Source organism: Chelonia mydas, chromosome 1, assembly GCF_015237465.2.
Source record: "Chelonia mydas isolate rCheMyd1 chromosome 1, rCheMyd1.pri.v2, whole genome shotgun sequence".
Taxonomy (NCBI): domain Eukaryota; kingdom Metazoa; phylum Chordata; order Testudines; family Cheloniidae; genus Chelonia; species Chelonia mydas.
Window position 1 is genome coordinate 294,200,991 of NC_057849.1, and position 26,101 is coordinate 294,227,091.

At 43.7% G+C, this 26,101-nt stretch overlaps 1 long non-coding RNA gene across 1 annotated transcript; it reads right to left on the reverse strand.

The window, feature by feature from the left end:
• Positions 1 to 872: 872 nt before the first annotated feature.
• On the reverse strand, positions 873 to 25,459 carry LOC122462314. The gene is made up of 3 exons (XR_006284795.1): positions 25,449 to 25,459; positions 13,630 to 13,633; positions 873 to 1,036 (listed from the first exon to the last, which is right to left on the reverse strand). It is a non-coding gene; the product is annotated as an uncharacterized LOC122462314 (long non-coding RNA).
• Positions 25,460 to 26,101: the final 642 nt, after the last annotated feature.

The window sequence follows — 26,101 nt, forward strand, 5'->3', positions numbered from 1 at the left end:
TAATTTAATAGCATGGCTGTCAGGAACCTAGCAGGAAGCAAATACATTGCCTGAGACAAGTAACATATCAAGGAGACTAAGAAATAATACCTGAGGTCTTAGCTGTGAAGATGCTACTTCCAGGTGCCAGACACTTTACAAGACTTGTTTGGCTGAGGCTGGGAGCAAAAAGAACACCAAACGGTTACTGTCACTCTCCAGAGAGAGGTGGGGAAGGCAGTCACGAGGGCTGTTTAGGAGGAACAGGCTGACACACAGAGAGGCCCTGTGGAGGGGTTCAGAAGCAGCTGGGCTAGGTAAGCATTATATAAGATAGACATGCATCTAGACAGTCTTGTTGTTTTAAATCCTTTCCCACATAGACCTCTAGTCTGACATCCTGCACATTACAGGCCACAGAACCTCATCCACCCACTCCTGTAATAGACCCATAACCTCTGGTTGAGTTACAGAACTCCTCAAATCATGATTTAAATACTTCAAGTTACAGAGAATCCATCATTTACTCTAGTCCAAACCAGCAACTGACCCGTACCCCATGATGGTTTGAACAAGGCAAATCACTGCCAGGAGGATCTCTGCCAATCTGACATGGGGGGAAATTCCTTCCTGACCCCAACTATGCCGTCTTGACCCCAATCAGTTAGACCCTGAGCATGTCAGTGAGACCCCCGAGCCAGACACCTGGGAAAGAATTATCTGTAGTAACTCAAAGCCCTCCCCATCTAGTGTCCCATCTCTGGCTGTTGGAGCTATTTGCTACTAGCAATCACAGATGGGCCACCTCCCATTGAAGGCAGCCTTATCATACCATCCCCTCCATAAACTTATCAAGCTCAATATTGAAACCAATTAGGTTATTGCTCCCACAGCTCCCCTTGGGAGTTTGTTCCAGAACTTCACTCCTCTGATGGTTAGAAATCTTTGACTAATTTCAAACTTCAGCCTGTTGATGGCCAGTTTATATCCATTTGTTCTTGTGCCAACATTGGCCTGTAACTTAAATAACTCCGCTCCGTCCCTAGTGCTTATCCCTCTGATGTATTTATAGAGAGTAATCATCAGCCTTCATTTGGGTAGGCTAAACAAACCAAGCTCCTTAAGTCTCCTTTCGTAAGGTAGAGTCTCCATGCCCCTTATCATCCTACTAGCCCTTCTCTGCACCCATCTTTCTTAAACATGGGAGACCAGAATTGCACACAGTATTCCAGATGAGATCTCACCAGTGCCCTGTATAATGGTACCAACACTTTCCTATATCTACTGGAAATACCTCTCCTGATGCATCCTAGGATTGCATTCACCTTTTTCATGGCCACATTGCATTGGTGTCTCAGTCTCCCTGTGATCAACCAATAAACCCAGGTCTGTCTCCTCCTGTCACTTCCAACTGATATGTTCCCAGCTTATAGCAAAAATTGTTGTTCTTTCTCTTATGCTTAGCTTTCTTAAAACAATGTATTGTTTAATCTTAACACTAGGAACAAAAGCAGTCTGGTACTTGTATTCACCACTGATCACAGCTCCCAAAGGGAAGGCGTGCAGGTGCTGAGCCCAGTCAGATCTACTGAGTAATCACAGTTGGTACACAGGTTAGTATAGCTGGGACACCTGGTCTGAAAGTGGGAGAATTCCACCCCTGGACAGGTGACGGCAAGAAGCCTGACATGTGACAGCGGCTGTGTGATCTGCACTTCATGCTTTATATAATACCAATTATAAGACTTAATCCAACCCCATATACTTACTTTCATATACCATAATTAATTCAAGTTTCTAACATCTCACCAAAATTTTCATCAGATTTTATTAATTGTTTCATTCCCACAGATATAAGCTGGTACAAGAGAATTTTGTCTATGGGACATCTCCAGTTGGTAAATATGGAATAAAGACAACCCAGAAATTACAGACCAGTCATCTTAACTTCAGTACCTGGAAAGATAATGGAGCAAATAATTAAGCAATCAATTTGCAAACACTTAGAAGATAACAAGGTGATAAATAACAGCATGGATTTGTCAAAAACAAATAATGTCAGACCAACCTAATGGCTTCCTTTGACAGGATAACAAGCCTTCTGGATGGGATGGGGTGGGGTGGGGGTGGGAATGTGGGTGGGGGAAAAGCAGAAGATGTGGTACATCTTGACTTTAGTAAGACTTTTTATACTGTCTCGCATGACCTTCTCACAAACAACAAGGGAAATACAACCTAGATGGAGCAACTATAAGGTGCCTGCATAACTGTTTGGAAAACCATTCCCAGTGGTTTATCAGTGATTCATAGTCAAGCTCAAAGGACATATCGAGTAGGATCCTACAGGGATCAGTTCTGGGTCCAGTTCTCTTCAATATGTTCATCAATTATTTAGATATGGCATAGAGAGTACACTTATAAAGTTTGCAAACAATACCAACCTGGGAGTGGTTGCAAGTGTTTTGGAGGACAGGATTAAAATTCAAAATGACCTGGACAAACTGGAGAAATGGTCTGAAGTAAATAAGATGAAATTCAATCAGGAAAAATGCAAGAACTTAGGCAAGAACAATCAGCTGCACATATACAAAATGGGAAGGAGTACTGCAGAAAGGAATCTGGGGGGTCATAGTGGATCACAAGCTAAATATGTGTCAACAGTGTAACTGTGTTGAAAAAAAACCCAAACAGCATTCTGGGATATATTAGCAGGAGCATTGTAAGCAAGACACAAGAAGTAATTCTTCTGCTCTACTCCCCGTTGATTAGGCCTCAGCTGGAGTGCTGTGTTCAGTTCTGGGTATCACATTTCAGGAAAGATGTGGACAAATTGGAGAAAGTCCAGAGAAGAGCAACAAAAATGACTAAAGGTCTAAAAAACATGACCCATGAAGGAAGACTGAAAAAATTGGGTTTGTTTAGTGTGGAGAAGAGAAGACTGAGAGGGGACATTATTACAGTTTTCAAGTACATAAAAGGTTGTTAGAAGGGGGAGGGAGAAAAATTGTTCTTCTTAACCTCTGAGGATAGGACAAGAACCAATGGGTTTAATTGCAGCAAGGGTGGTTTAGGTTGGACATTAGGAAAAACTTCCTAGTTGTCAGGGTGGTTAAGCACTGGAATAAATTGCCCAGGGAGATTGCGGAATCTCCATCATCAGAGACTTTTAAGAGCAGGTTAGACAAACGCCTGTCAGGGATGGTCTAGATAATACTTACTCCTGCCATGAGTGCTGGGACTAGACTGGACTAGATGACCTCTCAAGATCCCTTCCAGTCCTACGATTCTGTGATTCTGTTTTCTATAAACTGGTGGTCACTTAGAGCCATTCTTTAAAGCCAGTGACACTAAAGGCTTGGCACGCTTCACTGATTATGCTTTTTACTCTATCATGGACAATTTGCTGCTCCTAGATTTCCCTTTGTTTCAAAAGCTCATTTTCTGCTTCTGAAGGACTGTAATTCTGACAGCGTTCAAACTAAGCTTCTTGGACGTCAGTCCAGCATGGCTATCCCCTCACTTACTCAATTTTACCCTGAATTATGCCTCTCTAATATTTCACACCATTTCAATTACACAGCAGAGGAGGACTATGTGAATTCTAGTGCTAAATTTAATCAAGTGCTCCTTCAAGGTGGAAAAGAACATATCTTTGGAATTAATGGAAAGAGACAAATGAAATAAATCCCCAGGATCTTGGTTCTGTCCACTCTGTACCAGAGGACGTCCCAGAGAAAAGACCTTCAGTAGCAATTGAAGCCTGCAGACTGTTAATGTAAAAACTTAAAACTGCAAGGTATGAAACGTATGAAAAATGGTTCACTTCATCTGGACTGTAGAATCAACAAGAATTCAATAACGTTAATCAGATCATCACCATTCAAGTGCACATAAATTTGAATTGTTTCCCTATTATGAAGTGTGTGTCTGTAAATTATTGCAGAGAAAGCCATTTTCAAATTAATATTTGAGCCATTAGAAAATACAAAGGGCATTTGCATTAATTAGAGGCAGCTTTCCTTCCTCTCACTTTATCATTACCTTTGCTACCCGGAATCAGTTTAGTGCTCAAATTTATTGACATGTATGATTCAGTGGCACTATTTGTTTAGAGTTCATCATATACCTGCTGGAATAAACTCATTAAGTATAAATGAATAGTTCTGTAGTCATCATCTAAAATTAGTCAATGCAGTCCTCTGAAGTCATTATAGTGCTTGTGAACACAGCTGGAATAAAAGACCCTGTAAACGTTATAGCTTCATTCTCAAAGTTTAACCAACATTCACCTCCATTCCTGTCTCAGAACAAAAGCCCAGGGTCTCAGTTAAGGAACATGGGACTCTTTCTTCATCAGAAGATGGATGCTCCCTGTTTTACTGGAGAACGTGTAAGTAAGCAGTGTGTAAGATGTTCCATACTGCTGTTGCTATAGCATATTAGTTTTCACAGTATATGGAAGCCAAGGAACTAAAGAAGGAAAGGAGAGCCCTCTCAAGCATCATTTGGATATATAGCTGAATATTAAGCCAGCCCTTCTATGGAGATAGCAGTGCTATAGTTTCTCAGTAGAAGCTTCTCAGCTACGGAACTCTCTGCCACTGGATATCAGGAGAAGACCAAGTCTTGCTGTTTTTAAGGCAAAATGCAAGAATCATCTCTCTGCTTTAACTCAATAATATTGTCTACAAGAGTGATGTCACTTAGAAAAGCTATGTAAATTGAGGGCCAGGTGGAGAATCTCGTCCTTTTTGGAAAAAAAATAATGTTATCCTAACCTATAGAAATGGTGCCTAGAAATGCATCATTTATATACAGTGATGTAAGATTAAATAAGATACAAACTGGGGGAAAGTGGTTTTATGGGGCACAATTAAAGCTGCATGTTTGTTAGTGAAAAGAGTACGGTTTTTCAGAGAGCAAAATGTCAAAAATTATGGTAGAATATTGCATTTCCTGAATACATACATATTCTAAAGGCCAATATCAAACAGTGCTTTATAAAGGTGCTAGAAATGTTTCAATACATTAATAAGAAACAAAACAAGGACTCCCTTTTTACCTTTACGTGGGATATTTCAAGGCATCATATACCAACCTGTGTATATTTGTTTAATTTCTTCATAAACAAAACTAATTACAATCAAATCAACATACAAATTCGGGAACTCCTCCTGCTGAAAAGTTGTTGTTCCATTGGGTGTGCAGTATGGTGGAAAACAGCTAAACAACGGGTTTGCAAAAACTGCTTCTTTCTGATTTTCCTTGATCATAGATACAAGTAGCTCAGTTATGAAAGTTTTTATCTAAATATCCCCCAATATGTTTAGCAAGAATGTGGTACAAGTTTCAGGCATTTTCCCCAGCACCCGTGAATACACAGAGATTTGTTTGTTACAAGGCCAGAAACCTTTGCATAGGCAATATCAGACTTTTGTAGTGGTTGCAATATTGCTTCAGAAATAGTTTTAAAATCAGTGGCTTCCCAGACAATACATCCTGCAATAATAACCTTGAAACTCTACCTGGTTGTTCAATATTTGTTAAATGACTGTATAGCATATGCAGTGAGTACGTAGGACCTGATCCAAACCCAGTGAAGTCAATAAGAGTTTTTCCATTGACTTCAGTTTCTTTGGATCCAGTCCATAGTAGTAGTTATTTCATCACAGATGATTTCCTTACACAGAAATTGGTTCCTCTAATTACTTTTTCTAGCTCAGGACCAAGGTAATTAAGGACTTAGGAAATGCAACTCGTGAAACGTTGGTATGACCCAAGTTAAGTATGCTTCAATTAGGAATGGAGAATTGCTATATACAGAACAGTAAATGGCACATTAGTAGAAATGAATGCGTCCATCATATCAAAAAGGATTACTTTTTCCTCGCAGTCTTTTTGTACCAAACAGTTCTTTTGTATTTAGGTGATTTTCAACAAAGCATGTTGGCACTAAAGCAAGCTCTTTTCGTCTCAGTATGTGAGTTTCTAGCTGATGATCAAACATAGCTTGTCTTTTAAAAAAACAACCAGAATTTGGCATACAATGCAAAACATAACAACACCAGAGGGGGGTGAAATATTCTCCATTTATACTTCACAGGTCACTGTTGGGCAAATATATCTTAGAAGCTAAAATTCTAAACTATTCTAAAAATAGTTTTGAATTTCCTTTGATTCTGCCTTCCCACTGTAGTCTCCAAGTTGTTTGAATGTGCCATCTTCTCCATAATGAAAAAAGGCAAATTGGAAAAACATAATGGGTGTTTACCAGCTGGAAGAGAGAAAGATACATCCAGGTGCAAAATGGTGACTTTAGGGCAACATGTATTTGGCTGCAAAATGTAAAGGGTCACCCCCAGAAAAGCCTGGCAGTGGCTCTTACTACAGCTCAGCTCTGGCTTCTGGCCTGGCCAGGGGGCGTGGCCTCAGGGGGAGAGGAGAAGCAAGGAGCGGGGCCCCATGGTGAGGGGGGCTTGGGCCCCAGTACATTTTAATCCGCCTCTACTGCTGGCATCCAGACAGTATGGAGAAGGAAGCCATCTGATTTCGAATTCAGAGCAGGCAAAAACTGAACCAGAGAGGTGGTAAAGCAGTAGATTGAGACAAGGAGGCTGGTGAGAATGGAACTGGAAGGTGGAGGAAGAGAAACTGTGACTGGAAGTTGTATGGTGTAGTTTGGGACTGGTTGGTGTGGGGGCTGGGCGTGGGAGCCTGATAGGGTGTCAAAATTCAGTGTGTAGTTGGAAAACAAACACCCTAATGCAATTGTCCAGGTGGTTGTCAGTCTTGGTACTTAGATTTGATGGTTTTCACGTAGGAGAATACAAACTGGAGCTAATGTTTACCATAGATCAGAATCCAACTTGCACTTGTATTGTGCACTTTGGTTTGTCTACCAAAGTCCCAAAATACTGTATCGTGGCTTTCAACGGGAGAGTGGTTTACGTGTCTAATGTACCGCAGCCTGATCACTAATATCAGCTATCATAAAAGTGTTGGAAGAAAAGTTCACTGAGGATGTCAGTTTCTCTAAGTGTTCAATTTTTTTTAAGTGACCAGCATACAGAGCTGTATGAAACAGCTGTCCTTCACGACGTTCATTTTACCCTTCATGCTTCTCCGAGGTTGTTTTCATGACTGGAAAGTGCTGTAAAGTTTTCTTTTTCTTTGAGCTACCCACATGCCCAGCTTCACTTTGAATGAACTCATCACATTTATCAGGTGTGTAATGCTCTTTAATTTGCCCTGCATATTTTATGTTAATTATCTGTTAACAAGGTTGGTCAGGAATAAGAAGTCAACAGCAGTCTCTCCTTGTGAGAAGGTGTGTCATATGTTTTTCATGTCTTGGTTTCAAGACTATTTCTATCTCAGGTAAAAGATAGAAAAACCTTAGCTAAACTATACCTTTCCTCAACCACCTCCATTGTGCAGGATCACAATGGAGGTGGTTGAGGAAAGGTATAGTTTAGCTAAGGTTTTTCTATCTTTTACCTGAGATCGAAATAGTCTTGAAACCAAGACATTGGTTTTTGACCAATGCTTCTGTAACATGTTTCAAGACATTCACTCTCCCACAGAGTGCTCACCAATCATTATGTGCAGTGAAGCTTTGGATCTAGTCATAGCTGGTGCCTCCAGCTGGTGGTGCAGAAACCAATTTTATCATCATTACTTTCTTCTTAATGACCTACACTTGAATGCACTATAGATACCTGCCTGTCTTTTTCTCTTCTTCATTGGTGAGGTCATCAAAATGTCTGTCTTTGTGCTGCTTTGTTCATAGCCCTGAACAGAAAAATCACCAGCTGAGCCATGTCAGTCATATATGTTGATTTGTCAAACTGGAGAGAGAAAAAATATACAACAATTTAAATCAATCTCCATTTGTTTACATCTGACCATGATTCCACTCATCTAGCCACTGTATTTGCATCTAGTTGCATGTCATTAATGACATCGTGTATTGCTTATTTTGGGATCTCAACTTCTCTTATTGCTTTCTTCACCACTGTACCATCAGTGAAAGCCTTCTTATGATTTACAGGTACATAAGCAACTCTGAAAGATACTTCATTTGGTATCCTTCTCTTTTTTAATGGTTTTGCAGGCATTGCCTCATGAGCTCTCAAAGGCAGCTTATATGAAGATTATTTTTAAGATACTTCTCTTGAGATTGCCTGTGAACTTCAAAGAAGCAATGCTCCAAATTACCATGTTGCTTTGAGCAGCATTGGCTTGACTTGCGAGATTTATGTGCTTGCTTTTAAGCACCGTCAGCAAAACTCATGAGCCCATGAAATTACTATGATTTCTCCTTCCTTTTTCAAAGTTCCAGCTAAATTATTTAGGAGTCCCGCACCTGTATCTCTGCACCTTCCGCAGCTCATCCCCAGGGTCCACACCCCCTTCCTCCCTCCATTCAGTGGCTGCCCTAAGGAAGGGTAGCTGCTTGAGCCTCAAAGAAGAGCTTCATTACTTCCCTATGTAGCACTCCTGCAGACAGGGAGACCAGTCGTCACCCTCCTTCTTCCCTCCACCCTGCAGGCTTAGTTCATTCCTGTGTCGCCCCTCTCACCTGCGGACCCCAAGTGATCAAAGGAGTGGGAGGAGACTGAGGCAGAGACAGATCTTCACCTGCATCCCAGGCCTGCAGCAGATGGGGATCTTTACCCTCCCCTGCAACCTGCAAGGTATTCTACTTCCTCCACTCGCCCAAAATGCCTTCATTAGCAGCAGTGCAGTTTTCTGCATCACCTCCTGTTGCTCATGAGACAGCAGGAGGCCATGCCGTACAAGAAGGAGCAGGAGAGAGCTGGTGACTTATTTCAAATGGCCTGGTTATCTACTATCTATCCCAATTTACTTTCTTGGAGGCCCCATCTGCAGTACGTGCTGAATAAGCCTACTAGACTGGGGGCTGCAATATCTTCCTTACCACCTGAAAGGAAAACGAGAGTTAACTTGACAGATATGTACTGGCTATAACATACAGGACTATTGTAGCTGAATGCACTTACCCTTTACAGGCGACACAGATGGAAGTATTTCACATGATGTCTCCCCTTTCTGATAGATCATAATTAAATAGCAATATATTTCGTTCCTATTTTGCATATACCATAGCTGTATTCTGTGTCAATAGTGCTTGAGTGAAAAATTATTGCTATTGTGGAATTTATTATGAAAAGTTAATAAAACATTTAAAAATAATGAAAAGAGAAAACTTGTACCTACTTTTAATGTATGTGTTTGTTTATTTTGTGCTTATTTATACAGCTATTCCTGCCCTTTTTTTGAAAATAAATTGCAAAACATTATGCTAGAATCAATCCAAGCCAGATAATACATATGGTTAAGAAGCCACATAGTATAATACAGAGATATGACCTTTAATCACAGGTATGTAATCTTATTCTTTTTTTGTATGGCATTGGAAAAACAATGGGCTGGAATTATAATCATATTTTGAGATTCAAAAGCCATTCTAATGCTTCTGAAGTAATTAAATGAACCCCCCTTGTGCCACCATTGTAAGAGTGAATAGGGCAGTTGTCCGTGAGGTGTTGTATGGTTTGTACCTCACCACAGTCAAAATTTGATGATTCTTTGATTTTCCATTTGTGGAGGGAATTTCCACACTTTTTATGCATTGTCTGAAAGCAGGACTTCTTTCGCTGGATCTTCAATTAGGTCTTTGTTTGGGACCTCACAAGTAGCCCATGATTTGAGCCAGTGAGTTCCGGCTTTCTTTCTGTAGGCCCATAGCACTGAGGTGTATATCCGGAAAAGCTTCCTGGATTTGAGTTGGGAGAGTGGCAGAGAATTGAGGTCTTAGTGTATCAGCAGGTCCAAAGTGGACAGGATCTTGTTGCACTCCCAGACCATAGCAACATCTCGCCTGATGTTGGCTGGTGCAATGCCTGCCAAAACTGAAAGCCATGGTATGAGCGTTGATTTGAGAGAGTCACTAACAATCCTGAGCTTGGCATTATGGATTTCCATTTTCTGGCCAGCTCTACCTCTAAAACTGGATGGCAGTTTTTCTTCTTTACCTTGGCTTTAAGCATAATTTGGTATTTTTCATTATGGAGACTGTATTTAACCAAGTGCTTGAGGAGAAATGCCATCCTCTGAGTCTGTGGAATATACAGGGAGTTTTTGCCAAAGGGGCCTACATAGTAAGGATAACATCCATGCCAGTGGGAGCTCCAAGAGGCATTTTGCAGCAGGGAAGCACAGTGTCTCCCACAGTTCCCTGGGGGCAGGAGTAGAGTACAACAATGCACCACTCTCTTAGGAGGGTGCTTATAAAAACTACTGACTCCCACTGAAATGCAGCCCTCTCTGAAGTGGGACATGGCACAACATTTAGGCTGAGCAACATTACACAAATACTTCTTGCAGACATGAATTATATCTACGATACTGTCACTAGATTGTGTGTATGTAATTAGCCTCTGTCATAAAAATAAAGGGAAAGGTAACCACTTTTCTGTATAGAGTGCTATAAAATCCCTCCTGACCAGAGACAAAACCCTTTCACCTGTAAAGGGTTAAGAAGCTAAGATAACCTCGCTGGCACCTGACCAAAATGACCAATGAGGAGAAAAGATACTTTCAAAGCTGGAGGCGGGGGAAAACAAAGGGTCTGTCTGTCTGTGTGATGCTTTTGCCGGGAAAAGATCAGGAATGCAGTCTCAGAACGTCTGTTAGCTGGAAATGTGTTAGATTTCCTTTTGTTTAATGGCTGGTAAAATAGCTGTGCTGAATGGAATGTACCTGTTTTTGTTTCTTTTTGTAACTTAAGGTTTTGCCTAGAGGGATTCTTTAATTAAAATTCTTCTTTTAAGAACCTGATTGCTTTTTCATTGTTCTTAAGATCCAAGGGTTTGGGTCTGTGTTCACCTGTACAAATTGGTGAGGATTTTTATCAAGCCTTCCCCAGGAAAGGGGGTGTAGGGCTTGGGGGGATATTTTGGGGGAAGACGTCTCCAAGTGGGCTCTTTCCCTGTTCTTTGTTTAACACAGTTGGTGGTGGCAGCATAGGGTTCAAGGACAAGGCAAAGTTTGTACCTCGGGGAAGTTTTTAACCTAAGCTGATAAGAATAAGCTGAGGGGGTCTTTCATGCAGGTCCCCACATCTGTACCCTAAAGTTCAGAATGGGGAAGGAACCTTGACAGCTTCAACTGCACTCACAGATTCTACAAAGCGACTTGGGTCCAGCACTTTGGATACTATATAACTGTGAAGTAGTATTCCAACAATGAATTGCTGTGGTCCAATTGTTTTGGATCCTTATTGTTATTAAAAGAGTAGTCAGTAGTATAGGCCCTGCTTCTGCAAATACTTATGCATGTGCTTATCTTTGCTCACGTGACTAGTTCCACTGAAAGCAATGAGACAGCTCACGAGTAAAGTTATGCATATGTAGGTTTGAAGTCTGTGTTTGCAAACGCATACCAGATAGTGCAAAATGCTACACTTTCACCTCTATCAATTTTTTGTCTAAGAGAAAACTCATGGCTGCAATGCTTCTGCAGTTTCAGGTTTAGAAACTAAGCCCCAGTGAAACACCATGGAGAAACACAGCAAGGGCCACCAATTGCTTGTATTATACTACTTTTGATCACGTATATTGAAGATTACACATTAATCTTCTACTACATCTTTGCGGTTAATAAGGGCCAGAGTAGATCACAGAGGGCTTTTCAGAGCTGAAGGTTGAGATAATTTAAGAAAAAGTATCATACTCAATATAGTTGGGCTGCGTTCATTACCCAGATTTGAGACCTTAGTTTGTTCCAATTGTCAACCATCTTCACCAAGTTACGAGTCATGAAAGAAAATAAAATCAGCCGCCTCTATAATATTCAGCCAGGTTGTGAAAGTGCACGTCCAGGGAGGATGACAGTCCAGTTACTAAATTAATGATGATTGGTTTTCATTTTGCAGTGTTTACATTTGTCTCAGTTTATCATAATGTTGCCGAACATAATCCTCTGTGGAAGGCACCAATCTCTTAGTGTTCTGGTGAATGTATTTTTTTTGTTGTTTTTTTGCACATTCTTAGTTGTAGGCATTTAGTGAATTTTTATTTAAAAAAACTGAGCAATATCCTTCAACGCCTCAGTGAACCCAAAAATTAATAATCTCCATGAGGCGGTGTTCAACCTGACACAGCAAGCAATGCAAATATGGCACAAAGTCTATCTTTACATTTATTTGCAAATGTGTATAGATATGCTTCATATAAATTAATCCTCTCTTTCATTAAAAGGAAGGAATTATGTCTGCGGTCAAAAGGGTGGGGTACTGTTAATCTGATTTAGCCCAGCATGTGAAAAATTAATTGAAAGTCAGAACTCCATAGTGTTTATTATAAAGTAATTTCACACCAGCTCAGGATTAGCAGGGTAACAGGTGACAATAGTTCATTACTATGTTAATTGAAAGACAGCACACTTTTGTTTAAAAAAAAAAGAAAAAAGGAAAAATTATGAAAAAGCAGTATTTTATCTAGGTCTCAATAGTGGTTCTGTGTGATGCATAGTAAAGAGACTGTATCTTTCAAGAGAATTGTTTGGCTTTTTGGTGATAACCTAGCATTGTTCATAGTGCTATGAAGCATGGCACATATGTCTGTTCCCCCGCCCACCCCCAATGCATACTGGCTGTCTCAGTTTCCATGACAGAAAGCGGTGCCCTTAAAAAGAAAAGCTTGACATTTAAGCCCAGAGTCTCAAAGGCATTATGGTGCCTAGCTCCCATTGAGTTCAGTAGAAATAGGCACCTCAATACCTTTGAGTAGCTGGGCCTTAAAGCCTCTGTGTGCTGATCACTAGTCCAATAGTGCAGAGGAAAATGTGGTGCATAAAGCAAAGACTATATCAAGCCTTCTCACCTTCTTGCTTGTTCAAAGGCACTCTGGAGCTGGACGAAGTCTGGAGAAGATGCCCATCACTAGGCAGTGATACAATCTGTACTAGTGTCTAACACAAGGAAATCCCATTGGTCCTCAAGCCAGAGGGTTAATAAAATAGATCATGGTATTCTAGTCATTCTGTCACTTTGACAGCATACTGAAGCATAAAGCTAAGGCAAATGCATCCTTCCACTTCAGCTGTAATGCCATTATACTGACTCTGAATGGAAATGGGGGGGCCACACCAAGCTTGGCTCCTGTTCTTTTGTGACATATGACAGACAAGGCTGTATGGGCATTTCCTATTATAGACTGTGGAGCTGAATATGGAGTACTGCTCGTGTCATGCCACTGAGTAAAACAGGGAGCTATTTGCCCATTGTATTTGCATAATGGTGAATGTTGTCAAATCAGTTTAATGGATAGAAGATCATGCTACAGGTCCTTCTGGTTGACAGAACATAAAAGACAGAGTAAAAGAGAAAGAGAACTCTATATGACCTTTGCTAACGGCCAGTTATAGTTTAAACAAGCATCCATCCTGAAAATGACATAATACAGCAATTATTTAATGAAGCCAGACACCCTGCTTGGGGTAAATGAAATTCTGAGGCAAAGGTAGGACCTGATGAGGAACCATGGTTTTATATCTAGGCAGAAGAACTGAACTTCTTCAGAGATACTCCTGCAGCCTTATGGACAAGCACATGAGGAGTGTGACCTTGCTGCTCACCCTCCCTTCTTATGAAAAGTTTGCAACCCAACCTGACACAATCTGATGTAATATGTTAATTTCAGCATGGCCCTGTCACACGTTCTAAGCATGAGCTCTTTGTACTGAGACATATCGTCTTTTGAGCTCTAGGTATCCCAAAAGAGGTTGCTTTCTAATGAAGGTCAAAGTTAAAAAAGAAAGCAGTACAGGGAAAATATAAATGCCACTATGGTTATTTGCTGCAAGGAAAGCACCCCAGTAAGAAAGCTGTCGCTTTGCTTTTAATGAAGTTTAGTGTGCTGTACTATGATATATTGGGATAAACATCAAGGCAAGGTCTACACTGCAGCTGAGAGTGAGCCTCCCAGCCCAGGTAGAGCGACTCACCTGGAGTCGCTAGCAGGGCTGGAGGTAGTGTGCTAAAATTTGCAGCCTGGATGTTGCAGGTCAGGCTGCAGCTTGGGCTCTCAAGCCATAGGTGCCGACTCCATGGATGCTTCAGGGCTGGAGCACCCATGGAAAAAAATTAGCACTTCCTGCCCACAGGCGGCCCTACCGATCAGCGTCTTCCCCTCCTGCCAGCTGCAATCAGCTGTTTCGTGGAGTGCAGGAGGCTCTGGGAGGAAAGGGGAAGAGCAGAGCTGGGGCACGCTCAGGGGAGGGGATGGAACTGGGTGGAAGAGGTGTGACGGGGCAGGAAGAGGCGGGGCAGGGGTGAGAACTTGGGAGAAGGGGTGGGAGCGGGATCTGGGGTGGAGCAGGGGGTTGAGTTCCCTCTCCGCCTGCCCCCGCCCGGGGCCCAGAGGAAGCCGGTGCCTATGTCTCAAGTTTAGGGAGTGGAGAGGGCTTGAGAGCCTAATCTGTAGCAACAAACTGCAACTAGGACTGTCGATTAATTGCAGTTAACTCACGCGATTAACTCAAAAAATTAATCATGATTAATCGCAGTTTTAATTGCCCTGTTAAACAATAGAACACCAATTGAAATTTATTAAATATTTTGGATGTTTTTCTACATTTTTCAAATATTTTGCTTTAAATTACAACACAGAATACAAAGTGTACAGTGCTCCCTTTATGTTATTTTTTATTACAAATATTTGCACTCTAAAAATGATAAAAGACAAACTATTTTTCAATTCACCTCATACAACACCGTAGTGCAATCTCTTTATCATGAAAGTCCAATTTACAAATGTAGATTTTTTTTTGTTACAAAACTGCACTTAAAAACATAACAATGTAAAACTTTAGAGCCTACAAGTTCACTCAGTCCTACTTCTTGTTTAGCCAATCGCGAAGAGAAACAAGTTTGTTCACATTTACGGGAGATAAGGCTGCCCGCTTCTTATTTACGTCACCTGAAAGTGAGAACAAGCTTTTGCATGGCATTTTTGTAGGCAACATTGCAAGGTATTTATGTTCTAGATATGGTAAATCTTCATATATCTCCTCATGCTTCAGCCACCATTCCAGAGGACATGCTTCCATCCTGATGACGCTTGTTAAAAAAAATGCATTAATTAAATTTGTGACTGAATTCCTTGGGAGAGAATTGTATGTCTCCTGTTTTGTTTTACCCGCATTCTGCCATATATTTCATGTTATAGCAGTCTCGGATGATGACCCAGCATATGTTGTTTGTTTTAAAAACAATTTCTCTGAAGATTTGACAAAACGCAAAGAAGGTACCAATGTGAGATTTCTAAAGATAGCTACAGCACTCAACTCAAGGTTTAAGAATCTGAAGTGCCTTCCAAAATCTGAGTGGAACAAGGTGTGGAGCATGCTTTCAGACACCTTAAAAGAGCAACACGCCAATGCAGAAACGACAGAACCCGAACCACCAAAAAAGAAATCAACCTTCTGCTGGCGGCATCTGACAGCTAATGAAAATGAACATGTGCCAATGCACATTTCTTTGGCTCGTTATCAAGCAGAACCAGTCATCAGCATGGCTGCACGCAGTGGCGGAATTAGCGTTAGTGGGACCCTGTGTGCAGCTTCATTTTCTGGGGGATTTTCGCCTCTCGGGCCCCAGCCAAGAAAAAGAACATCCTTTCTTATCTCCCCTGCGTTTTTCATTCTTTTTTTCCTTCATCCTCCTCCTACGTTGTAAGTAATAGGAAGTAAATGAAAATAACGTGAGGTACTTTGATTGGGGCAGGAGGTTGGGTGCAGAAGAGGGTGCGGGCATCAGGCTCTGGGAGGGAGTTTGGGTGCCAGATGAGGGCTCTGGGCTGAGGCAGGGGGTTGTGATGTGAGAGCGGTTGCAGGGGTCAGGCTCTGGGAGGAATTTTGGGTGCGGGCTCTGGGCTGGGGCAGAGGGTTGGGGGTGCGGGAGTGGTCAGGGGAGCGGCACTTACCATGGACAGTGCGGCTCTCAGAGCGACTGGCACACCCCCTCTGTCAGCGGCTCCTAGGTGGGGTGGGGTAGAGGGTCTCTGTGTGCCGCTGCCCACAGGTGACACCCCCACAGCTCCCATTGGCTGTAGTTCCCAGCCAATGGGAGCTGCAGAGTTGGCATTCAGGGTGGGGGGCAATGCGTGGAGACCCCCCCGACAGGGGGCCACAGGAACATGCTGGCCACTTCTGGGAGCAGTGTGGAGGACGGGAGGCAGCGCGGGCGGGGAGCCACCTTAGCCCTGCTGCACTGCTGCTGGCACGTCTCTGCGCATCCCTTGGGGGCAGGGGGGCAGCAGGTCTCCGTGCGCTGCCTGGGGTGGGGGGCAGCGCGTGGATCTGCCTCCCCCCCCAGCCAGGGACATGCAGAGACATGCCAGCAGCCAGCCGCTTCCGGGAGCGGCGTGGGGCCACCAGCCACGGAATGCAGGCAGCCTGCCTGCCTGAGCCCTGCTGCGCTGCTGGCTGGGACTCAGGGGCAGGTTAGCAGATGGGATTTGTCCTGCATTTTGGGACATTGGCTTCATGGTAAATCCGCTTCTGGGTGCATGGCCTCTGGACTGGTGGTGGAAGCATGAAAGGCCATATGAATCTTTAGGGCATCTGGCACATAAATATCTTGCAATTCTGGCTACAACAGAGCCATGCGAATGCCTGTTCTCACTTTCAGGTGACATTGTAAACAAGAAGCAGGCAGCATTATCTCCTGCAAATGTAAATAATTTGTTTGTCTGAACTATTGGCTGAACAAGAAGTAGGACTGAGTGGCCTTGTAGACTCTAAAGTTTACATTGTATATTTTTTAATGCAGGGTTTTTTTACATAACTCTACATTTGTAAAGTCAACTTTCATGATAAAAAGATTGCACTGCTGTACTTGCATTGGGGTAATTTAGAAAATACCATTTCTTTTGTTTTTTACAGTGCAAATATTTGTAATAAAAATAAATATAAAGCGAGCACTGTGTTCTGTGTTGTAATTGAAATCAATATATTTTAAAATGTAGGAAACATCCAAAAATATTTAAATAAACGGTCGTCTATTATTGTTTAACAGTGCGCTTAATCATGATTCATTTTTTTTAATCACTTGACAGCCCTGGCTGCAATGTCTACAAAGCTATTTTTAGTACGCTATCTTGAGCCCCACTAGTGTGAGTCTGTCTACAGGGCTAAGAGGTTCAGTGCTGTCACAAAGGGCATGTGTATGTGTATGTTCAGTGCTGTCACAAAGGGTTTGTGTATGTGTATGTTTGTGCATGCATGCCATGAGGCTGCAAGCCTGCGTAATTGGACAGCAAAGATAATAATCCAATGCAAATCCTGAAGCAGGTAGGTAAGGTGGGAAAGTTTGCCTTTGACCCATACAACCTCTTAGATCTGGCCTTATGTCTGCCAAGATCCAGAACAGAATTTTCCTGAGACGAGGATAGTTGTTGTTGAAGGATAAGAAGTTGCTATCTGAACACACAATATAAAAAAGTATGTTTTGCATGGCATTTGAGTTATGGGTGCACATTCTATTGCTTAAACCAGGGGTGGGCAAACTTTTTGGCCTGAGGGCCACATCAGGGTTCCAAAACTGTATGGAGGGCCGGGTAGAGAAGGCGGTGCCTCCCCAAACAGCCTGGTCCCAGCCCAAATCTGCCTATCTCACTTCCCGCCCGCCTCACTATCGCCAGCCCATCCAACACCCTGTCTCTCGCGACCCCCGCCAGGGACCCCACCCTCTATTCAACACCCCCCTCCCCCGCTCCCTGTCCCCGGCTGCCCTGCCCCCATCCACACCCCTGCCCCCTGACAGGGCCCCTGGGACGCCCACATCTATCCAACCCACCTTGTTCCCCATCACCTGACCGCCCCCCCTCCCAAAACCTCCGCCCCATTCCAACCGCCCCCTGCTCCCTGTCCCATGACTGCCCCCCAGGACCTCCTGCCCCGTAGCCAACCCCCCCCGCTCCCTGCCCCCTTACCATGCTGCTCAGAGCATCAGGAGCTCACAGCCCCACCGCCCGGACAGAGCCAGTTACGCCACCACCGCGCTGCCTGGCTGGAGCTCACAGCCCCACTGCCCAGAGTGCGGGTGGCACAGCGAGCTGAGGCTGCAGGGGGAGGGGGGACAGCAGGGGAGCGACCAGGGGCTAGCCTCCCCGGCCGGGAGCTCAAGAGCTGGGGAAGACAGTCCCACGAGCCGGATGTGGCCCGTGGGCCATAGTTTGCCCACCTCTGGCTTAAACTATAATGGTGGCCCCTTTTTAAAATATTTTATTACATTATGTGCCTAAGCCCTAAAGTATAAACGTTCATGCTGCACAATAGGGCTGGATCAAGAAAAAGAAAATCAACGTACCTTGCCAAAACTAGTGCTTAGCATGTTATAGTGCTTTATGTGTTCAAACCACAGTAGACTCATTCACTAATCAAGCCTTGGAACACCTCTGTGAAGCAGGCGGCCAAGCAGTACTAGTTCTCCGTGACAGATGAAGAAACTGAGGTGAAGTGATTTGCCCAAGGTCACACAGTGGCAGAGCCAGAATCAGCACTCCCGGAGTGCCAACTGTGGGGTTTTGGGGTTTTTTGGGGGGGCGGTTGGTGGGGGGGACATTCAAACACACAAGCCTACTCATTCATTTATAACTAAAAATGGTTCCATTAGCTACAAGCAGATTCTCTTGCAGCGTCCACTCCAGTAGAAAGAAAAGGAGGACTTGTGGCACCTTAGAGACTAACAAATTTATTTGAGCATAAGCTTTCGTGAGCTACAGCTCACTTCATCGGATGCATGCAGTGGAAAATACAGTGGGGAGATTTATATACACAGAGAACATGAAACAACGGGTGTTACCATACACACTGTAAGGAGAGCAATCACTTAAGATGAGCTATTACCAGCAGGAGAGCGGTGGGGGGGGAGGGAGAAAACCTTTTGTAGTGATAATCAAGGTGGGCCATTTCCAGCTGTTGACAACAATGTCTGAGGAACAGTGGGGGGTCGGGGGGGGGAATAAACATGGGGAAATAGTTTTACTTTGTGTAATGACCCATCACTCCCAGTCTCTATTCAAGCCTAAGTTAATTGTATCCAGTTTGCAAATTAATTCCAATTCAGCAGTCTCTCATTGGAGTCTGTTTTTGAAGTTTTTTTATTGAAGCATTGCAACTTTTAGGTCTCTAAGCGAGTAACCAGAGAGATTGACGTGTTCTCCGACTGGTTTTTGAATGTTATAATTCTTGACGTCTGATTTGTGTCCATTTATTCATTTATGTAGAGACTGTCCAGTTTGGCCAATGTACATGGCAGAGGGGCATTGCTGGCACATGATGGCATATATCACATTGGTGGATGTGCAGGTGACTGAGCCTCTGATAGTGTAGCTGATGTGATTAGGCCCTATGATGGTGTCCCCTGAATAGATATGTGGACACAGTTGGCAACAGGCTTTGTTGCAAGGATAGGTTCCTTGGTTAGTGGTTCTGTTGTGTGGTGTGTTTTTGCTGGTGAGTATTTGCTTCAGGATGGGGGGCTGTCTGTAGGCAAGGGCTAGCCTGTCTCCCAAGATCTGTGAGAGTGATGGGTCGTCCTTCAGGATAGGTTGTAGATCCTTGATGATGCGTTGGAGAGGTTTTAGTTGGGGGCTGAAGGTGATGGCTAGTGGCTGGTGAGTATTTGCTTCAGGATGGGGGGCTGTCTGTAGGCAAGGGCTAGCCTGTCTCCCAAGATCTGTGAGAGTGATGGGTCGTCCTTCAGGATAGGTTGTAGATCCTTGATGATGCGTTGGAGAGGTTTTAGTTGGGGGCTGAAGGTGATGGCTAGTGGCGTTCTGTTATTTTCTGTTATTTTTATATTTTCTGGTTTCAGAGTAGCAGCCGTGTTAGTCTGTATTCGCAAAAAGAAAAGGAGTACTTGTGGCATCTTAGAGACTAACCAATTTATTTGAGCATAAGCTTTCGTGAGCTACAGGGTATCTCAGGGTTCTAAGTGCCTCACTAACTTTCGTCATTCTAGCAACTGTTTGTGCAGTGTGTTGTGGGAGAACATGGGTGTCCTTCCTCAGCCCCGAGAGGAAGTGTTCTTAGTCCACTTAGCATAAAGCACTTCTGCCTCACCCCTCACTTTGACGCATTGCAATCAGTGACAAGGCATGGATCCAGCAAGCTGTGTAAACTATTCCTGCTTGTGTAGGAGAATGCTGGTGTAGCAGAATGCCAACGGCGGGGTGATCATGGGACATAGTGGCAGGCATTTCAGCTGTAGTTTGTGGCTCTCAGAAGGTAGTGGTGAGTCGTGGCAAGGCGATCATGCCAGCTGAATGCTAACATGGTAGCGTGGTAAAGCTGAAGTATGCTGCACTCACTGGATTCCGACTGGTTCTTCTGGTGCAGGACAATTACCACAGAGAAGTGGGGTTACATCATGCAGACCTGGGATGCGCAGCAATGGCCCCAGAACTTCCACATGAGGAAGGCCACCTTTGTGGAATTGTGTGAAGAGCTTGCACTGACCTTCCAGCACCATGACACACAAATGGGGGTGGAGGGAAGCAATACTAGTCCAACAGAGGGTTGCTATTGGAAGCTAGCGACTCCAAACTGTGATAGGGCCATAGCTAACCAGTTTGGTGTTGGCAAGGCAACTGTTGGGGCGCTGGTGATGGAGGTTTGTGAGGTGACTACTGTGGCTTACCCACAGGTAGTAGACATAACTAATGTGCCCAAAATGCTAGCTGACTGGGGTTCTCAACTGCACTGTAACCCATTGTTTGCCCACCACCTGGGGCACATGAACATATCAGTGACCATGATACTACTCCTTAGTGCTGTGGGACGTCAGCAACCATAAAATCAGGTTCATGCCCACCAGTGAGGGATGTGCTGAAAAGGTATGCAATGCCAGGTTCACCTGTTTGGACAAGAAGAGACCCTATTCTCTCTTCCATAATATGCTCATCAATGGGGTGTCTGTGCCCCAGGGACCTAGTCCACCATCTACTGCCTTGTCTCATGCATCCCTGTCCTTCTGTCAGAGCACTTGGCAGAAGAAGGTTTAATCACACACTGAGCAGGTGCAGGATGATGGTGGAATGTGCATTTGGCTGGGTGATGGCAAGATAGTGCTGCCTACAAACCCATTTGGAGGCCATGGTAGCTAGTGCTGTCTGTACCATGGTGGTATGCTATATAATATCTGTGAGCATAAGGGCAAGAGCTTTTGCCAGGAATGGGCTCAAGATATTGCTGGCTTTCAGGGCCCATACAAGAGCACAGAAAGTATACCTGGGGTTGGGTCCAGGCAAGCAAGGGAAATAAGGGTTGTTTCTTGTGCCCACCTCCTTGCTTCGCATGGTGACATGCATGGGGAGATGTCATGCCATGTGCTGTTGTAGCATACATAGCAGTTTATTTGCTATTGCTTTTATGTGATTATAAGAAGGTTTTACACTTTATTAAAAGTTTCAGTTACAACTTCCTGACTCTTCCTGGTTCCCAAACTCCCATGACAACATATTGACCACCCAAACCACTTCATTAACAAATGAAAAAGTATAAAAATACCAAATTCTGTACTGAAAACAGTTACAGGCATCCCAGCTGCCGGTCAGTGAAGTGCGCAAATGGCAACTAAATTCCAAAGTACGGCATGCTCTGTCAACTGAGCGGTGACACCAAGTTGCGCAATCTCATGGGTAATGAAACTGGAGAGCGGCAGCCTTCTGTTCTCCTTACCCTGGACTCGCATAGCAGTAGGAGAACAGGGAATATCTGCCCATACACGTTTTCATTCTCAGAGTTCATGGACTGCTGACTATCCCGCCCAACCTCTAAATTATCCAGGGGCTGCATTGGTTGCAGGACGTGGTAGTGCAGAGGAGAGTTTCCAGGCACTAGTGATGGTGTTTAAGGTGGTGCTGTAGGTGGGGTCTGTGGCCTGCTGGCCATCAGGGTGAGGAGCTGCTCAAACAGCCCCTTCTGTTGCTGTCGGTTCAGCTCCCCCATCCTTCTGTCATGTTCCGGGTATTGTGTTACCACTTTGTTTTCCCTCTCCTGTTTATCCTGCTCCTCCTCCTCCTTCTGAGATGCAAGGTCTGATCCAACCCTGTGTCCAAAGTCACTGTGCATTTCTTGCAGCAGGTCACTCCTGAACCTTTTCCTTTTCCCCCACGGGCTTACTATCCTCTCCCTAAGAGGCTTAGTGTGGGCCTCAGCCTAGCCAAGGTGGAGAGTCCCACCAAGATAATAAAAGAGCACATCATTTTGTGTCCATGGAAAGAAAGAAAAGAATCTACCCTTCTACATTCTACCTCATGGCAAGACCCCATGTTGTTACTCTTCTCTACTTGGTAAGCCTTTATTTCATCTCTGCATATTAGCCTGTTGCAGGCCAGGTTACTAGTCTCCAGACACACTATGGCAAATATTTCAGATTTAATTCATTGAAAAAAAATAAGAAAAAAGTTTTGGGGTCTAAATGGGGTACCTGTGTTAGGGCAGTCAGACAAGGGAGGCCTGTTACTGGTGCTGGGTTTAAAGCTACTCCAAGCCAAGGAAGCCTTTGAGGATGTTAATCTGCTGGAAATCTTTGAGTGCAAGAGGGAGCAGCTTTTCTGGCCTATGGTGGAAACCCAGCTGTCCATGCCAAGGAGATATTTAATCACCTGTTGACTGATCAGCAAATGAATGAGCTAGTGAGCTACAAGGGCAGTTGTGGGAAGTTTACCATGACCAGGAATCTCCCCAAATGTCTATTTTCTCCTCTATGAAAAATCCTCTGGCTTGGATAGTGTGCTGCAAATTGAGAGCACCAGGAGGTCAAGCTCCACCATCACCAAGGGGCTTTTTCACTTAGATAGCCACTGGGACTTACAATGCAGGCAGTTTGGGACAGTGCTGTAAAACTAGCATTGATATAATTGTAGAACAGTACACCGGTGTGACGGAGTAATAAAGCCAGGTGTATTCAAGGGATAGAGCACGCATGCTTGCTGTGCCTGTAATCCCAGGCATATGTATTATTCCCCCTCCCCCAGTAATTAGCTCAAAAATAGCTAGACTAATTCACTTATTGAATGTTTAAATCCACATCCCGCCCTATGCTTGGACTGCATCTTGGCTCACATCATGTGGGGAATGTTGGAAGTGAAGGCAGGGAAATGACATGGCTTCAGCTCGCTCCTGAAGCTAAGGGCATCCCATAGAACATAATATCCTCTATAATTATAAGTGCATTGGTCATAACCTGGGAAACCCTCCCACGTATTTCCCACCTAACAATAACAAAGGTGGTGGTGGCCTCTTACCTGGCTGCAGTTTCAGCTCCCACTGCAGCTCCCTCCCCAGCATGTTCCCTGGGGCCACCCCTGAACAGATCCTTGAACTATGGCCCCAGGACTCCCTCCAGTCCATCTGACCATGTGGTCTGTTCCAGGTCCCTGGTCTGTTCCTGCTATCTGGGTCCTGCTCCTCCACTCCCTCTGCCATTGAGGTCTCCTCTGGTGCTGTCTCCAGCTCCTTTAGCCTGATGTAAAAATCAGACTGTCTTGCTTCAAAGGCCAATCATGTCTGATGGTGGGCTTTGTACTTGGGATAGTGGTGTGTGTGTTGCTAGGACCTCTGTGGGCATATCCCATGGTTCTTTGTACTGCACGTAAGATGAGCTATTGTAGGATTCTTTCCCAGTGAATTGGGGGAGGACTTGCCCGTTATCCTGAGAACATGGGAGATTTGTGGGAAGACACTGGAGAACTATCAGCACTCAAGTGATTTAACCTGTGTCCACACTGCAAAGTGGGTGGGTTACCAGCCCAAGTGAAAGGGGAACCCAGGCTCTAACCCATACCTCCAGCCATGCCAGTTAGCCTGAGTTGAAAGCTCCACCAAGCTCAGGTGAGTGTTTTTTGTGTGTGGACAGGAAGGGGGCTAGAAGCAACACCTCTGCAGTGAACACGTACCCTAAGAGCTGAGGAACCCTACCCTGTGTGGGATTCTCAGTCAAAAAGAACACAGGCCATCGGCTCCTCTCCCATTTTAGGTGCCACTGTGATGGTTGTACTCTGAAACACAGGAAACACATAATGAACATAGGCCAGGGCAGAATTTAAGGACCTCAAGGTAATATCTAATGACATGGGCTCTTCCACCCCTTTGCTATTTTAAAGTGTCACTTTGTCTGTTACACTCTGCTGTCTTCTCATGCCTGGTTTTATTTAAATGAGTAAAGGAAAAAAGAATGGAAACCTTCAACAATATAGACACATGAGAAGGGCATTAGAAATTCACTAAGGCAACTGAGATGATTAAATAGATAAAGGTGTTCCGTATGAAAATGCAACAAATGCAACTGCTCTTTCTGTTAATACTTTCCCAAGAGCAACATTTCCCTATTCCTTTGTTCTCTGCCGTCTTCCTTCCTCCCTCTGCTTTCCCATAATCTTTAACACTAGCAGGCTAATTTAGACTCTTACGTTCCTTGGAGAAGGGACTGTGTATTCCTACCTGTCTGTAGAAGATAATAACATTCTCCTTATTTCCTCAGTGACACCATGTCCACTATCGATATAGATAATATATACACTGGTTTGGTTTTAACTTAAAAAAACAAACGAAACAAAGCCCATAGTGGAATCTTCTCCAATCTCAATGCTCAGCTCTGCTGGAACCACTATTACTTTGTTTTTCATGACCTGAAAGGAGCAGACACTTGTAAAGATGCTGAAGGAGGTGTGGGTTTTACTTCATGGAATGTGAGTATCCAAGAGCTGAGTTCTCTCCCAGGGTAATGAAATTTCACATGTAGCATTTGGTTTTCTGGGATTCACAAAGGTTATCAGCCAGGCATTTATAATAAAAGTTGTTCCTGCTTTCCCTGGCGTGTGTTGGGAAGATGGGAGTGCTATCAGTTTGACATTTCTGTCAGAACTGGTATTTGAACCACTGGATGATTCTGACAAATGCCATCGCTGTCATCGGCTGCTCAGTTTTAATTATACCTGACTGAAGCTTTCCATGGCGGCAAGCAGAAAACTTAATTAGTTAGTGCAAAGGCTGATGTTCAGAGCTTGAGGAGTCCAAACAGCTTTACAGCATTTATGTACAGTATCTGCCATTTTCAGCCTGACAATGTGAGTAAGAAGAATTAATGGTCCCACTCATGGGAAGAAAATACAGAGAGAAAAAGACTTGTCGGAATATATGTCAACAAAACACACCATTCCCATTTAGGACATGTTAGAGAGCCAGCAAATTTTGCTGGTGAGGCAACTGAATGTATAAGAAACTTCTGTGGTGAGCTTGGAGAGGTCCAACACAAATATTATAGGTATGCAGGCAAAATACTATATGCTCATGGGAACATCCAGCAAATGAACATCTGGTACCTTAAAATACATTCAGCAGTGGATTGCAAGCATGGCACTATTTGAAAACACTGAAATGCTGGCATTTCCTCACACATCGATGCATTGTTTAAACAAGCTGCTTAAAAGAAGATTGCATGAACAATTGCTGCCACCTCAATGTTTGCTTTCAAGGTGGTAATATGACTATAGTGCTACACTGCATTTTGGAAAAACAAGCATTAGCAACACGGAGTGTCAAACTGCTAATATGACGCAATTAGAAATCAACGTAATGTTCATATGTGGGTTGCCTGTAATTTGGTGGTGGTGTTCTAGAAGCTACAGTCCTTCAGATACTTAATGCAGTGGCTCCAGTGGAGTCAGGCACTGTAGATCTCCTCTGAGGAGAAAGGCTTGACTGACCTCTGGAACTGTCACCTCTATGTGTAATCACATATATTAGAACGACTGACCTAGCTAATATTAACAACCGACTGTGCTTAATTTCATAAATAAATGAACTGCAGTCATGAACCCACAGTAAAGCATAACTTATGCACCCCATAGGACTGGGTGGGACTCATCTGCACTAGCAAACTTTGTAGCTATAATGGTACAAAAACTCATGGTAAAAAAACCTAGCTAAGATATTTATGTGGTCCCCCCCATCACCACAATATTTGAGCTCCTGTCAGTCTTTAATGTCTGTATCCATACAACTCTCCTGTAAGATAGGGAAGTGC